This window comes from Pristis pectinata, chromosome 3 (assembly GCF_009764475.1).
Source record: "Pristis pectinata isolate sPriPec2 chromosome 3, sPriPec2.1.pri, whole genome shotgun sequence".
NCBI lineage: Eukaryota > Metazoa > Chordata > Chondrichthyes > Rhinopristiformes > Pristidae > Pristis > Pristis pectinata.
Window position 1 is genome coordinate 50561168 of NC_067407.1, and position 16189 is coordinate 50577356.

The 16189-nt window shown below is 39.0% G+C and overlaps 1 long non-coding RNA gene across 1 annotated transcript in view; it reads left to right on the top strand.

Annotated features, from left to right (window-relative positions):
* The window catches only part of LOC127567821 (uncharacterized), a 51237-nt gene that overhangs the window by 14964 nt on the left and 20084 nt on the right, over positions 1-16189 (top strand). The window lies entirely within an intron of this gene.

Below are 16189 nucleotides of genomic sequence, written 5' to 3' on the forward strand. Positions count from 1 at the left end.
TCAGACAGACATAAACTAGAAGATTATAGGTGCAGAAAATAAGAGACGCAGGCAGTCTGAAAGCTGTCATTTTAATAGCCTTTCTGCGGTTGCTACAGCTGTGAGAGCTGCTGCCTAGCTTGGTTTCTAGGAGCTGGGAATTACTAAGCCCAGTGAACAAGTCCTGTGTCCTTTTTTTAAAGAAGCAAGAAGTTTCTTTTTTACAAGCTTCACACCCTCCAGCTGCTTTACATCCTGTCTCTGCTCATTCACTAGGAGATTCCATTCTCCTGCCTTCTCCTTCAATTTTTTTTTGTTCATACTCCTTATTTAGCAGTAATTCTCAGCCTTTGACCACTGTCGTATGTTGGGAGTTTCCAATCCTTTGCAAACAAAAGAGGATATTTTAAAACATGAAAGGAAGAGGATATGGAGACGTCAACTTTACAATTACATGCCTCCCTTAGGTCCAGATACCCAAAGCATGTTCAATTAACTTTCCTTCCAATAGCAGTTTTAGCAGGAACGCGCTGCTCTAGTCACTCATCCTGTCTTGATCTGCACTTTACCTAAATCTCTTTGCTGATTCTTAACTTCTTATTTCCAAGTTGGTTTTAAATGTTTTCTGAACCCACTCCTCTCCATGGTTCACAGAATACAAACTAAGAATACGCATGCTTCATCTTCAAAATGTGTTCTCCTTGCTCCTTTCTGTCAGGCATTTCTGGCTATTTAATTTCTGATAATTTGGGGGTCATTTTGTTTTTTTCCAATTCTGAACAATAGAGGAAAACCATTAAGATTGACTTTATAGCTGCTTTAGAGGTACTTAATGTGATTGGCTGTGGGCAAGAATAAATGTTTCTTGTGTATCTGGGAATAATACAAACACTGGATTGTTCAGCAAATGTAGCTTTAAATAGGGCAATTGTCTGTTCGATGTTTACACCATTCTTCCGCATTTCAGTTAATGTTAATTCATTGACTAATGTCCTTCCTGATCCTTGGTACCAAGGATGAGTGCAAATCTGACCCCAAGTAGATCAAGTGTGAGCTAATCCAAATGTAGTTGGTTTGATTAAATTGGGATAAAAATCAGCTTTGCTTGGTTTTGCCCTGGAGATGGTTTGATTTATTCATCTCATTAAATGCTAGACATTGTGAAAACTGGAGCAACATTGATTCAGATTTGGCATACAGCTTGGACTAGTGACTGTCGTTTAAAAAGGATTGTGTTCTTCAGAGCAGCTTAAAATGAAGCTTTAATCCAAGACTAGATCTTTGTCATGCACCTGTTCACGTGTATTTTCATTTTCCACAAGATGATGCAAAGTTCTCAGTGCTGCATACAAGCAGTGGGCAAAAACTGTTATTACAAATGGCTTTAAATAGATTTGGAAACATACTGAGGAGTTGGATTGCAGAATAATGTAGGGAGTGAACAAAGAATTCTTCAGAAGAGAGCACAGTTTAAAGCCAAATAACAGTTGGAATTTATAATAAAATTATGAAATTCAAGAAGAAATTGCCAGTGTTAAATGTGTTCAAAACAATTGTTAGGCTGCAGTTAGACTGTAGTTTTACAATGTTCACTGCCTCCATAATCAGTTATAATCCATCAAAAGCAACACTTTGTAGTTTGATAGATTATCTATTGGTAGTTGTTGGCAGGAACCTTGAGTGCCTCACCTGATGAAGTATGCAGTGTAATTCCACTGAGATCTATAACTGCTTTGACACAATTTGCAATAATTCCTAATTTGCTTTTTTTGCTCCATAATATCCAGTTCCTTGGTACCCTCAGCTCTATTTTTGTCCAAGATGCTCTCAGTCAGGTGATCTGCAAATTGATTTGGCCTAAATCCTTTAAAAAGAAATGGTTTTCTGTTGGAGGAGAGAGACCAAGTTTGGTTTACCTTTTGTCATTTCTGATTTAAAAACAAATTGTTTTAATTGCATGAGATCACAAATCCTTTGTTTACCTCAACAATATTTTGTGTTATAATTCATAATGCCTTTACAATCAATAGTGTGCTGCTATACTTATTTCCAAGCTGGAGAGGAAGGTGATATTTTTGAATTGGACCTTGTTTTGTTTTAAGTACAGAGTTGTCTAAAGTATGAATTTATTTTTACCTAACTGCCAATTATAGCTTTTGAGAAACCTTGTGACAGACACAGATCCCTCCGTCTAATCTTTTTTTTAGTCAGCTTTACAGCTGCTAAGAAAGCCAAAGGTGAATAAACATATAAGTTCTTTTATGCCCTAAAAATTATAGGGTGTGTGGAGTACAAACTTCAATGGCAGCCAAGATAGGAAACCAAGCTATCAGGGCTTTAAAAAACACTAATCCAAAGATGATGATGGTGTTCATCTAAGAATTATTTTTCGATTAAGATTTTGACAAGCTAGAAATTAGTCTTGTATATGCATTCAATACAGTGCTGTTAAGTGGTGTTAGATCAGGTCAAACAACATTGATGCTACTGTTCTGGGACTATTTGAAGAGACTGCCTTCTATCTGTATTGACAGTGTTGCATATTCAAAGACGTTCTTTCAGATGATACATCAGACGAGATCCCATCTGCTCAGTTGGGTGGACATGAAAATTCCACGCCACTACACAAAGCACAGTAGTAGAGTTATTCCTGGTGTTCTGGTGAATATATATCACTCAACCAACATCCTGTGGGATTGATTGCAATGCTGTTGTGGAATTTGGCAGTGTTTTAAATGCTTCTGCATTTCCCTATCTTGCAACTGTGACTATGTCCCCAAAACAGACTGTAAAGTGCATTAAGACTTTGAGGTTGTAGAGGGCACTTCATAAATGTTAGATTTCCTGTGATTGTGGGAATAACGAAAAGCTTGCTGAGTATTAAAAGTTTAAAACAGAACTATGATACTCTTAAATATGGTTTCTGCATATTTTAGGGCAGATGAGGCTGTCCATTTTCAATTTACATTTAAGCGAGGTCAATGAGCAAACCTTTGTACCCTGTTCAAGTACTCACAACAATGCGCTGAATGGTGTCATAGGTACTACAACTGCATTTTCACCTTTTGAGGGCTTCTGGTAGACGGGTTGTTAAATAACATTTAAGGGAACAAATTACTTTCTGATGATTTTACTTAGTAAGTTCAGTCACCCAATGTAAGAACAAGTACCAAAGGAAATGCCAATTGGATTCGTCATTTAATTTGTCATGTTGTGCTTGTCATTTGGGACTTTTTATTTAATAAGTCTGTCCAATCAGTGCTAAGAATAAGTAGTTACTGTATTGAACCTAGTGACACTGCATTTGCATTCGTTCATTCCTGAGTCTTACTGAACTCGTTCACCCCTGCAGTGCTCACGAGATATGGATCTTTCACACTGCAGACAATAGAGCTAGTGTAGTGCTTTGTATAATATTAAGCATAATGTAGCCTTTTTAGAACAGGCTTTAATAGGGGAAAATGGGAATACTGCTGTAATTATTTCACTGTTGTGGGTGAACTTTAAGATGTACAAAACAGTGTGTATAATTCACCTGTGACCATTCAACAAGAGGTTTCACTCGTGGACTATTTATCCTGTGAATATTATCAAGATCAATTTGGGTAAACTATTTGCCTTGTCTAATGAGAGGAAAGGAACAAGATGAACATCACTTACTAATCTAATATGCTTCAGCAGCATGGTTTCACTATTTCACATGTCAACAAAGATTTTTCAAATCATGGGGTCAGTATCTTCTCCACACATTTCCCTCAGTGCTGCTAAAACCTAGCAGAAGTTACCCAAGTTAACAATTGCTCAAATGTTCTTTTACTGGGAATTACGGTTTCAACTTGATGAAGAGCACACAAAATGATTCTTTTCAGATAGTGGAACTTAATAAAAGGCATGAAACCTCCTGGAGACTGGAGTGTGGGGAAGGGGAAAAAAAATTCTGCTCAAAGTTCCATGCAGTCAGAATGTGGTGATTCCAGAAAGATAAAAATGTATTGTTAAGGGAAACTAACTATATTTCTCAGTGGAAATAAATGTGACCTGCATTGTCACATGCCAGTGGCAAAGCAACCATAAGCACGTAAAAGGAAGAGTCCATTATAGATATCCATTATTTTGAAATACTTGTTTCAATTTTTATTTTGACTAACTGCAAATGTTAAGTAATTGGTCCTAGTAATGGTCACTCATTTATCTGGCTGTTGGACTAAACTGAATGATTAACTGAGTGAATGGAGGAGCAGACTTGATGGGCCGAATGGCCTGATTCTGCTCCTGTACCTTATGGTCCAACTGTTGAAAGATAGCAACTTTCTGCAGGAGGTGAGTCAAAAGTTATTAACTCCAACCAAACAGCTGCTAGTTCATGAGAAGTAATGTAGTAACATCAAGAAGTCATCCAAAAGCCATTTCATTCAAAATTCACTGACTAGTTTCTCTGGTGGTAAGATTATTTCATATGAAAGTGTTGCTAAGCGGCCACCATAAAGATTTATTTTATCCTATCTGCTTATTTAATCATTCTTTAACCTTCTATCAAGAGTCAGATGTGATGATCTTTGCTGACTCTGCAGCGTTCAATTCCATTTGCACATTTACACACCTGCAGGCAACAAGACTTGGGAAACCCTGAGGTAGGAGCTGATGTGGCAAAGTAATTTTCACACCACAAAGGCAGGGGAATGGCTGTCTCCAACAGAATAGAGTCTAATCTCAACCCTCGGCATTCAGTGACGTGAACATTCTTGGAGTTACCATTAACTCAACTGGACCATCACATAAGTACTGGGTGATGAGAGTAAATCAAAGGTTGGGTATCCTGCAGAAAAATGACTCCATTCCTGACACCCCAAAACCATGTCATCAAAGAAGGTACAAGTCAGGAGTGTAAAGGAATATTCTCTGCCTACCTGGATGAGCCTTGACACCATCCAGGACAGTGAACCCTAATTAATTAACCCTAACTGGGTGCACAGTGGTTACCGTGTATGGCACCTACAAAATGCACTGCAGTTAGTTGTCTAAGCTCTTCCAACAACACCTCTGAAATCAGGGACTCTAGCATCAAAACAGAGAGGGTGGTAGATGTATAGGAACTCCACCACCTGCACCTTTACCTTCAAATCAAATATTATCTTGACTTGGAACAATCTCACACTTTCTCAGTCATTTCTGGGTCAAAATCCTGCTACTCCCCACCCTGACAGTATTGGAGAACTGATACAACCATCCAAGAAAGTAGCTCACCAACCCATTCAAGGGCAATTGACAGTGTACAATAAATTAAAGCCAGATTCTGGAAAAACTGAATACTTAATAATAAAATCTTCAGGGATTTCATGTACCTGAAGATGAGGGGTACTGGAAGATCAGTTGAAAGCCCTGATTTTTACTTTAATCTGTATTTTGTTTCAAAGAAAACATTGTGGATTATGAATGCAGTAGCAATGATCAGCTTGTCCGTTCATGCCAAGGTAAAACAGTTCTTGTTTGAGTCTGCACTAAAGCTGTCCCTTCAAAGTATGCCTATCACTGCATCACAAGTACAGTACACAATCTCAAACACGCCTTCAAATGCACATCTAACTGAACTGAGGGTAAAGCTCTTCACCATCAGCAAGAGAGAGGAATTATAGATTGTGTTATCAATGAGTACCTCTTGATCCAGAACACTAACCTTTTGAGTAGTCTAATGGTAACAGTTGTAGTTCTACAAATAATACAAACCTCTTGGTAAAATAAACATGGTTTTAAGTAAAGTACCATCTAAGCCATGCAAGGCAAACCATAAAGAATTGTAAATTTGCTGGGTATATTATATCATCGTTCATTTAGTTATAAAAAACAATCCCCACCCTATTAACTTGCCCACAAGTACAATAATGATAGTTCAAAAAAAAGCAAGTGAGGATTTTATGATGATTAATTATTTTAACAGTTGGAAATGGAGCAAAACTTTAAACTGTGTTGTAACTTGCTCCAGAAAATTAGAAAGCAGTTCACATGGAACAGAACATGTTTAATAGCAAATAAATGACTTTAGAATACAGTTTCAGCAAGTACTTACTGAGCTAAGGGCAGCTTATTGGCATCCATCACTGGCTCGCAATTGCAAGATTAAATTACAGACAGGCTTGTAAGGTTGCCAGAAAATGCTTGTGTTCAGTGTACAGTAATTACCAACATTACCTCGAATAAATGTGATATGATAACATCAGGATACAACTAAGGTCTTAAATGGTCTAATTCCAAAGCCATTCTCAAAAAGATCTTGGACTAAGAAGCATTTGCACAAAGAAGCAAGTGGTATTACCAGAAAAACGGTTTAAACTTCGTACAGAATGTACACTCTCTCTCTTTTCAAAGAGTACTTCTGTCACAACATGGGCACCACTGGATTTTCAATGACTGAAGGTCAGCAAACCTTAACTTGAATTAATAATGTAAAATTGATTGGAATTTTTTTTTACTCAAACTACTATATTGTCTTCAGGTTATTATAACACAGAATCATTATGAAAGACTGCAATTAAATCAAAATTGCTCATTTAACAGAGCTTTCCATTCAGTGTAAAGACACTAAATCAGCAAAGCAGGTTAGCACTCCAACTAATATTTCATTATTGTACTAAAAACATTTTTGGGTAAGCAAACAAAACTAAAGAGGACAATGAGTCCACTGTAACGTGGCTGTGATCTAATGTCTGTGGGACTTGGGGCTAACCATATACGACAGCAGAGAAAGCTGACTATTATTGCACTCAGCGAGTATAAAATATTTAAAGATGGCTTTTATGCATCTCTCGTTCATTCTGTGACTTGCGCAGGACGCTTGAAATTTACATACAAGGATCCACATCATCCATAAAGTGAATGAGTGCCTGGTGATGCATTAAAGTGGATGTTTTTTTTTAAACTGAAAACATTTTCCACACTCCCTCAGCAGCTGAAAATTCTTAAAGACAACTTGACTAAAGAGGTTGCCTCTGAATCAGAAGCTGCTAGATTCCAAATTTTGTGGACTCAAGAGCACAAATCAAAGGTGACATGGCACAGTACTGCAGAAGGGCTGCATTATCAAAGATGTATTTGTGTAGAGTAGACTATAAACAGTGTTCTCTCCCTACGCAAGTGAGCAACCCTATTGCACTACCTCTGAGACTTCTTAACCAACAGCAGCAGAAAGATCTAACTTCGTTCTTTGTTCATTGGTTCAGTTTACCCTGCTAGTTGCTCCATATTGAGCTGCAACTCACTGCAATTCTAGGTTTCCTTAACCAAGTTTATTTTTTAGTAGTGGAAAGATGGAATTTTCTTAAGGCTACAGTTGTTAGACAAAAGGGCTTGTGATGAGATCAATTGACACATTTTGGGTAGAACTATCTAGCAATGTAAAATTATGGAACTGAGGCACAGTACCCTCCTACTCTAATTGGACGGTGAAGTACACTTGAGGGACTGAATTGTCTGTTCCTCTTCTCATAATCTTAAAGTTGAAAGAGTGGTGAAAAATTATATGGTGCAAAGTAAAATGAATAGCCTCAGATCCTCTGCGGGCAAAAATAACTCAAAATAACCCGACAAAATTTGAATGGTTGCTTTCATTTAACAGGGAAAGTTTGGTAAGTAGGATGATTGAACTTTCACCAGTATGTAATTTTAAATCTAACTGGAAGAACAGATTTAGTTGACAAAGCGGTGCAGTGCTTATCTGAAATTGGAAAGAAATGATTTGTGCCTATTTTATATCTTAGTTTGGTCAGTATGATCTGAACTAATCAGGGAGATGTCACAGTGGAAATAATTTACTGTGAAAAGTAAAGAAAATGAGTGCACGTGATGAGCTTGGCTTAAAATAACTCTTCATTATCTGACAGACATAATTATTCAGTGACAGAACAGCAGAGTCTGACAACAGCAATATCTATTTAATTTACTGTCAAATCACAGGCACCAATTTGATCAGACATCTAAGTGAGGCTGAAAGCTCTGTCATACCACCACCAGAGTCTAGTGTCCTTCTACCTTGCTCTCCTAATAATGGTATTTAAATTACAGACTTGTGGATGTTTCCCAGTCACAATAAAACCTCGGCATATTCTCCAGTCTCTCATTACAGTCTGTCTGTGCTGCAACAACCCTCTCATCTTCTTTTCATACTCCTTTAACAAATCAGATATTCAAGGTGCCTCGGTAGAATAGCAACTTCTCTTTCCCTCTTTGAGCCAGTATGGCAGCACTGTACACGTCTTATTCCAATCAGATTTTTATTTCCTTTTGAAGAGATTTGAGGAATACATAACAAACTCAAAGCAGCTTCTGTAAATTGCTGGTGTATTCCCTCATGGCGTTGCTGTATAATTACAGGGGCCCAGTGGAGGCTGTTCGACTCCTAGTGGAGAGAACTATTCAATCTGTGTTGCTGGCATTGTCTCTCGACATGCAAGTCCTGCTATACTGTGCGTTTTGCCTTGAGCAACAGAGGATGAATTTCCACCCCCATATAGGATCACACCCTACCCATAAATGGATATCAGTTTCTGACTCTGACTCCAATTAAGGGTGTGCCTCTTGTCTCTTCCCCAAATTAGGCTTGGTATCTCTTTTGTCACGTGCCATCCTTTCAGTTCAGTTGGATGTGTTGCTATGCCTTGATGATATCTCCATGCTCTCCATCTTTTTTACTCTCTTCATTGCCAGTATCACTGTCCTGTTGAGATAAATGGACTTGGGAATTAATGCAGCAGAGAGGATGCTTGTGCACATCTCTCTGTTCTGTTTTACCCCCTTGTGCTTTGTCCTGCTTATTCCCACACCATTTTCCCCAGCCAACTTCTTGCAGCATTCCCACTCTTTGGTGCAGTTGGCTCCCATTGGGTGGATGTCCCCAACACACATGCAACTTGTTTATGGCAGAGAGGTGAGAGGGAAGTGATGAGAGGATGGCATGGTTACTGCTCGCTGGTTCCTTTTCTACAGCAGCGATGTCTTCCCAAGAATTTTAGCCTTGATGAAAAGCCTCATACATTCTTGGTTCTGCTGCATACCTGGAGTTCAGGGTGTTCTTTTCTACTTGAACCTTTGGCAAAAGAAGTGTTGTTGTTGATTGAATATTTTAGTGGGGATATAGTGGACTGAGTAAAGAGCTACCATGGCTATATATTTTCTTTCTGCAGTATGATTGAATATGTATGAGAGGGTGTAGGACAGTTTTACGATAGAGGTACAACAGAAAACCTCATCAGATCAGATCTTTATTGGTCACATGTACATCGAAACACACAGTGAAATACATCTTTTGCGTAGAGTGTTCTGGGGGCAGCCCGCAAGCGTCGCCATGCTTCCGGCGCCAATGTAACATGCCCACAACTTCCTAACCTGTACATCTTTGGAATGTGGGAGGTAACCAGAGCACCCGGAGGAAACCCATGCAGACACGGGGAGAACATACAAACTCCTTACAGACAGTGGCCGGAATTGAACCCGGGTTTCTGGCGCTGCAAAGCGTTACGCTAACCGCTACGCTATGTAAAGTGAAACAGTGAAGAATCAGATTGAAAACCTGAAGTGTTGTTACTATTGTCTTGGAAATGATTTGAAAAATTTCTTGATGCGGAAGGCAATTTTAAGTCTTGCAGTCACTTAAACCATTATGCTTTACAGCTTTCTGAAATCCAGTTAGAGCAGATTTAGTATCTCCCTGTTGATTTTGGGGAAGATGTAGCCACATCATAACATTTCCAAAGCAGGAAGGGAAATTTGCACTCCCATAGCCTCTTTATAAAACCTTCAAACCATTAACCAAGGTCATCTTTCATTTGAATGATCGAAGCAGTGATCTTCATTAATTTTTAATTCTCTAGCATCCTGTAGAATTAAGTTCTGGTATTGTTTTACTCTAAAGTTTTGGGTCACATGAGCAATTCAAAATTCCTTTGCCTTGAACTTAATAAAATGCTCCAGCCTCCTGCTCAGAAAAGTAATTTCCTTCCAGCAAGTCACTATTCCTACTTCAGGGAAAGTAGAGCACAATAATTCTTGCCTGAATTTTTCCAATAGAAGTTGTGGCATTGGCTTGCCAATTTTGCACCTGTTTTAGATTTGAACCTGAATTGAAGATGATCCATGCTGTATTGATTTGAACACTAGGGGAATAATTTGAGAATTCCTTGGTTTCAGACTCCATTTAGTGTTAGGATCTCAATGCATGCTTTCTCTTTTTTTTGGAAAAAGACATGTGCTTCTCAGTAAAGTTAGGAAAGTAGCCCCTGGGTTTCTAGCCTTCCTTGAATAACTTGGATTCAGTTCAAACGTGCCAGTGTTCAACAGGTCACTACAAAGTGCAGTGGTGGGTGTCTCTTATCAAAATGTTGATGATGTTGTAGTGCCAGATATTAGATGAAACTATTACTCTCCCCAAACGACTCCTCCCATTCTAATTCTGGCTGTGCCAGGAGAAGGGTATGTGCTGATTCTGCAAGTTTCCAGCCAACTATGAGTGTGTACAGTTGGCCTCTGCCTGGGGTGAAAATGTTCCCATCCCATCTGAAAACCACCATAACCAGGAGTTAGCGATCCACATATTATCACTCTTAAGTTCTTGCATAGTTCTTGTTTACCTGGCTTGGAAGGAAGCTACTGTAACCAGTTTCTACAAGGAAAGGACTTCCAGCCTCCAGAACTGCTCCTTCAAAGGGTCAATGAAAGGGATAGGTCCTGGAGAACAAATTTGGTTATATTTTTGAGAAATACTTGCAAGAGGTGGAGGTTCGAAATGTTCTGAAGCAGAGTACTAACAGACACCTTCGTGGACTATGTTGGGGCAGGGACTGGATTATGTGGCTGTATAGAACAATGCAGGCATGAGTAATATGCCCACAGCCTATCAATATCCACTGGTCCCTCAAACCTTGTGGGATGAGTACTGGTCGTTATTGAAATAATGGGATGTTGAAATCTTCCAGTGTACCATTGTGACATTGACAATGGTGCTAATGTGTTGCGGCTGACTCTTAACTACCTTCTGAAGTGGCTTAGAGCCAATAAGCGATGGAGAGTAAATTCTCGCCTTGCCAGTGGTTTTCCCATCTTGTGAATAAATTTAAGAACTTTCCAAGCTGAAGTGAGTAGTTTGCACCGGTTAGCCTCAACACCATCCATAAAGTGTGTTGCCCACAACCGATACTGCTCCAGTGGCAACTACCATCTTGCAACCTAGAACTGTTTTGCTCAGGTTAATCAATAAACATGCTTGATTTACAATAATATGTCAGCCATTTGGCCACTCTCTTTTGCTCCTTTCACTCGATTATGTTATTAATGTGTTGAAGTTTCAAATAAAAAGTTTGTTAAAGGTACAAGAGTCCAGTAAACCACTATGATTGATGGGTCACTGGGCTAAAGTCTACTGCAGAACAATGAGGCTTCAGCACTTCTGAGTCAACTTGCAGTGTTTTAAGTTTTACACCCATTAGCAGCTTTCTGTATTCATGTAGTTCCTGACCAGAATCACTGTTTAAGAACACATTGATTGTTTGCTGTGTAAACTGTAGGCATTACACGCACATTATTTTATGCTCTCGATTACATGTCACTTCACAATTGAATAATACATTGAACAATGTATGGCATCTTTTTAACCAGAAGCAAGTTCAATATTTAACACAGAAATTACATCCTAGAGAAAAAAATTGGAAGCAAATTTCAATTTGATTGCCTTATGTTTTCCAAAGTTTAAATTTGTCCTTGGCAAAGAAGATGTCATAATACACTTCATTGAATGCTGAGTGTCACAATTGGTAATGGAATTAAAGTCAGCATTACTGTACTAAGTGGTGATGTTACAGTGTTTTGTGCCAACAACAAGCCAATGATACCCCACAAATAAAAATAAATAATTGCAGACTTTTTTTGCTTTAGCATTGAAGTAGGCCTTGCATCTGGTGTATCAATTTTGTGAGGTGCTAGTTAACTATAGACTGCATGGGTGATAATAATGGAACTCCCAAAACCTTGTTTTCATGAAACTGCCTGAAACAGTTTCTGTATTATGGAGTGTAATCAGAATACTTGAAGTTTGCTTGCACAATCGGAGCCAGTTATCATACCCATCCTTGACCACATGGCTATTCTACAGATTTTAGTGCCTTTGTTGTCACACCACATTGCTTTAGTCCAAATGCACTCTTTTTTTACTTAATGGCTACTTCCGAGTAAGTCCATTCTTGGGTGATAGAAGTCTGAACATGTCAACCATACTTCATTAAGTTGGAATGTGGCCAGGGCCTATGATAATCAAGGCATTAACTCAATTTGAGACATTTTTCTGGAAGCATTGTGCACATGGCATGTTTTCTGATGGTTACTGTTATTATCACTGATTTAACACTCTTTCAACAGCCACAACTAGCAAAATCATTGTACCCTAAATGGTCCCGAACTTCAAATGTTTTATTTGCAACATTATCTTGCCAGAGGCCAAAGTTTCAGTCTTAACCTTTTCCAGACAAGTCAGCAGAAACACTTCAGATTTACACCTGGTCTATTGTATTTTTCCAACAAAGAAAGATAATACAACATAGAGTCAGAATTTCAAGGAGAAAATTTTTTTTAATTGGAATGAAAGATGTCGCCCAAAAACCTGCCACCTTTAAACATGAATTAAGCCTCCTGATCAGAGTACCAAATGTCCATCAGTAGTGGGAGTGGAAATACAGGAAAAAATCATAAAAGCATACAACACTTGTTTTCATTCCAATTTCTGACTCTTGTTCTGATGTGTAATGAAATATTTTTGTATTGCTTGCATGGAGGCAGTCACACCTTGAAAATGAGAAGACTAAATCAAAGAGGACCTTTCATTCCCTCAGTAATAGGCTCTGGGAGGTGGAAGAATTGATCGTGGGCAATCGAACCAAATTGGTGGTCCGTTTCAAACCCTGTTTGATTCTTTCCTTTTTAAGTCCAGAGAATGGAACAGATAGTGGGGGTGAACAGTTAATGGAGAATAGGGCATTGCCAGTTTGTTTTGGGATTACTAACCAAAAAAATTTGCATTCCTACTGATTTCCCAGAATATGTTTGAAAGCAATTGTCTTTGGTGAGTGTTCATTGGTTCCACTGTAATATTTAAATACCAGATGACCAATTCCATCTTTATCCCTACCTAGCCAAATAGTAGCTTTGTTCTGAAATAGATCCTAGCAACTCATAATAGCCTTTGTATGATGTGTGCCTGAGCATGTTTTCAATTTTGGGGTGAAATTAGATTTGGATGTGGACACACAGGCAGTATTACTTTGTCTGTTGATATACCTTGCCCGATCCTCTGTTTTACTGTTTTATCTAATGGAAGCGAATGTTGTGTCTGTTCTATCATAAATGACAAAATGATTCCATGTCATTATTCAAGTCCAGTGTCACCTCTGCTATAATTAACATGGAACAATTAACACACTTTGCCATATTCAAGTAGAGAAATGACACATGGGGCTCCCCTGTTGGCTGACTATCAGTTCCTGGATGAAAATAGTGCATAGCCCTTGCTGCAAGTGGAGCCTGTTTCTGCTGTGAGTCACAGATGTGGTGAGACTCTTTTCCCCAGAAGGGAATAAGCTTGTTCTAACTTGATCTCATCTGTGAGCATTAGACTCGGAATCACAATGGCATGGCAATGCTATTGGCTGTGGAGAAGGAGCTGAAAGGTCCTCTCCCTACTGTTCTCCTTGAACCAGACTAAATGATTCAAGGATATAAATCCTTGGAATTTGTGTGTGTGTGGGGGGGGGGGGGGGTGGTGGGGGTGGTGCGGATGGGAGTGGGGGTGAATTCCTGGTCTCCTGCTGTAACTTTGGCAAGAGACTGAGAAAATCTCAGAGCAAGATGTTTTGACTGAAGGACTAAAAGGAAGGAAACTTTGGGAAGCAAATTGATTGCTCCTTAAATTCACAATCATTAAAGATATCAACCTGTTTTTACCATGTTCTTAATTTTATTATTTGGATAGATGAACATGAAATAAAGATGATTTTGGACATTTAATTGGGTGTTAACATTTTTGCACTTTACCATCAGGCACCCATTTTCATTTCCCTTTGTCCTCGCATTCATCTTTCTCTGCTTACAGCTTACATTCTGTTAATCATCAAGGAACATGGCAAACACATGAGAAATGAATGTAAGCCAGCTGGTGTGCCTCATTTGGGCATATAAATGAAACTCAGAGTTTCTGGGCTACCTACTTTGCCATCACCAGGAATGGGTTAATTGTACATCACAAACTCAGCACCCTATCCAAGTTAGCCTTTCTATTCTCTTCATGTTACACTTCTGAGGGGAGACCTGATAGAAGTTTATAAAATTATGAGAGGCATGGGAAAGGTAGATAGTCAGAGACTTCTTGCCAAATACTTGAGGATATGCATTTAAGGTGAGAGCGGGAAAGTTTAAAGGAAATGTGCAGGGCAAGTTGCTTTTTTTACACAGAGTGTGGTAGGTGCCTGGAATGGGCTGCCAGGGCTAGTGGTGGAAGCAGATACGATAGTGATGTTTTAGAGGCTGTAAGATACACACGTGAACATGCAGGGAACAGAGGGAAATGGATCATGAACAGGCAGAAGAGATTTAGTTTAATTCAGCATCGTGTTTGGCACAGACATTGTGGGCCAAATGGCCTGTTCATGTGCTTCACATTGTTTGATGTTCTTCCCATAATCTGGGAAGGAGCAATTGGCATATTTGTCTGGCAGGATGTTTCTGCACTGTGATGCTGAAATTCAAGACTTTTCCAACCTAAAGCAGTGGAATCTATGTGGGACTCTTGGAATGATTGATTCCTGGAATGCATTGTGAGGAATGTTTGTGTCATGCTGAAACTATGTTAAACCTGTTTGTCTGTATGCCTGACAAAAAGTTGGGAATAGATCATTGGGTTAATTAGTTCTCAGTGTGTTCATGTCCAACCTGACAGTTTGCATTTATGTACCATCTTGTGTCAGAGTGTAAACGACCACAAAATGAATTTTTGTGTGCAATCAGACATAGTTTGGCACCAAGGAAATTTAGGGCAGGTGACCAAGAACTTGAATAGAGATCAGTTTTAAGGAAGGCCTTGAAGGAAAAGGGGGCTCGCGATTAATAGAGGGAATTCCAGGGGTGGAGATCTAAACAGTTAAAAGTGAGGTGAAGAAAATGGTTAAAAGAAGCCAGAGTTCTGGCCGGACAAGTCTTTCCCCCAACCATTAGCCTTAGAGTGGAAAGGGATTAAGAACCGAAAAGACTGTGCACGTGTGTGTGTTGTGAACAACGCAGGAAGGAGATCAAAACAATTTCCAATCACTTGTGAGACTAATATGCAATGTGACATTGGGACAAAGAAGGGCTTTATCATGTTTATTTTCCATTAACTTAATGATCATTTTACATAAACAACAACATTTGCAGAGGAATGGAAGATTGCAGAACATCATATTGTACTTCAATGAAATTCATTTTGCTGCCACAGGTTTAATGAGGGCATCTTTGGTAAAAGCTGTGAAATGGGACATTTCTTTGTTTTCTTGTGATGTTAAAAAAATTATATTCAAAGGCCTCTTGAACCAGGCGAGGACTCTTTGCTGACTCAAAGTAAAGATGTGTATTCAGTTTCACATGACAGAAGAGCTTGTATAATTTACATTCCTTTGTTTTTTTTTGATGGTCTTGATGTCTCTGCTCTCAAAACTTGAGGCACATCTACCAGTCTTCCACCCATCTCAACCAAGATTGTGATTTCCACCCCCCCCCCCCCCCCCCCCCCCCCCATTTCCAGTATATCAGATTGACATGCATTTGAACCTAAGTCAACAATAGGAATGCAGGGGAAGGCTGATCCCTCCAACCCTAAACCCTGCAAGTCCATCATCTCTGCTAATTTCCAAGGGGTCAATGTTGAGTAAGTGGCTATAAGGGCTTGCAAAAGTAAGCATGTGTATTCAGTTTCAGATAATAGAAGATCTTGTCTAATTTACATTCCTTTGGTTTTTTGATGGTCCTATATCTCTGCTCTCAAAAAGCTAAAGTCCATTTATGTTGTGTTGAGACTGAAAATGGTGTTCTTCCATGAAAAACCTGAATGAAGTAGTTATTTTTTTTCATGGCACAAGGAAATGAGTTACCTTGGGAGTTCTCCTTGGAACTCCATTGCAGAACTTTTGGGAGCCCTGATGAATGGCAC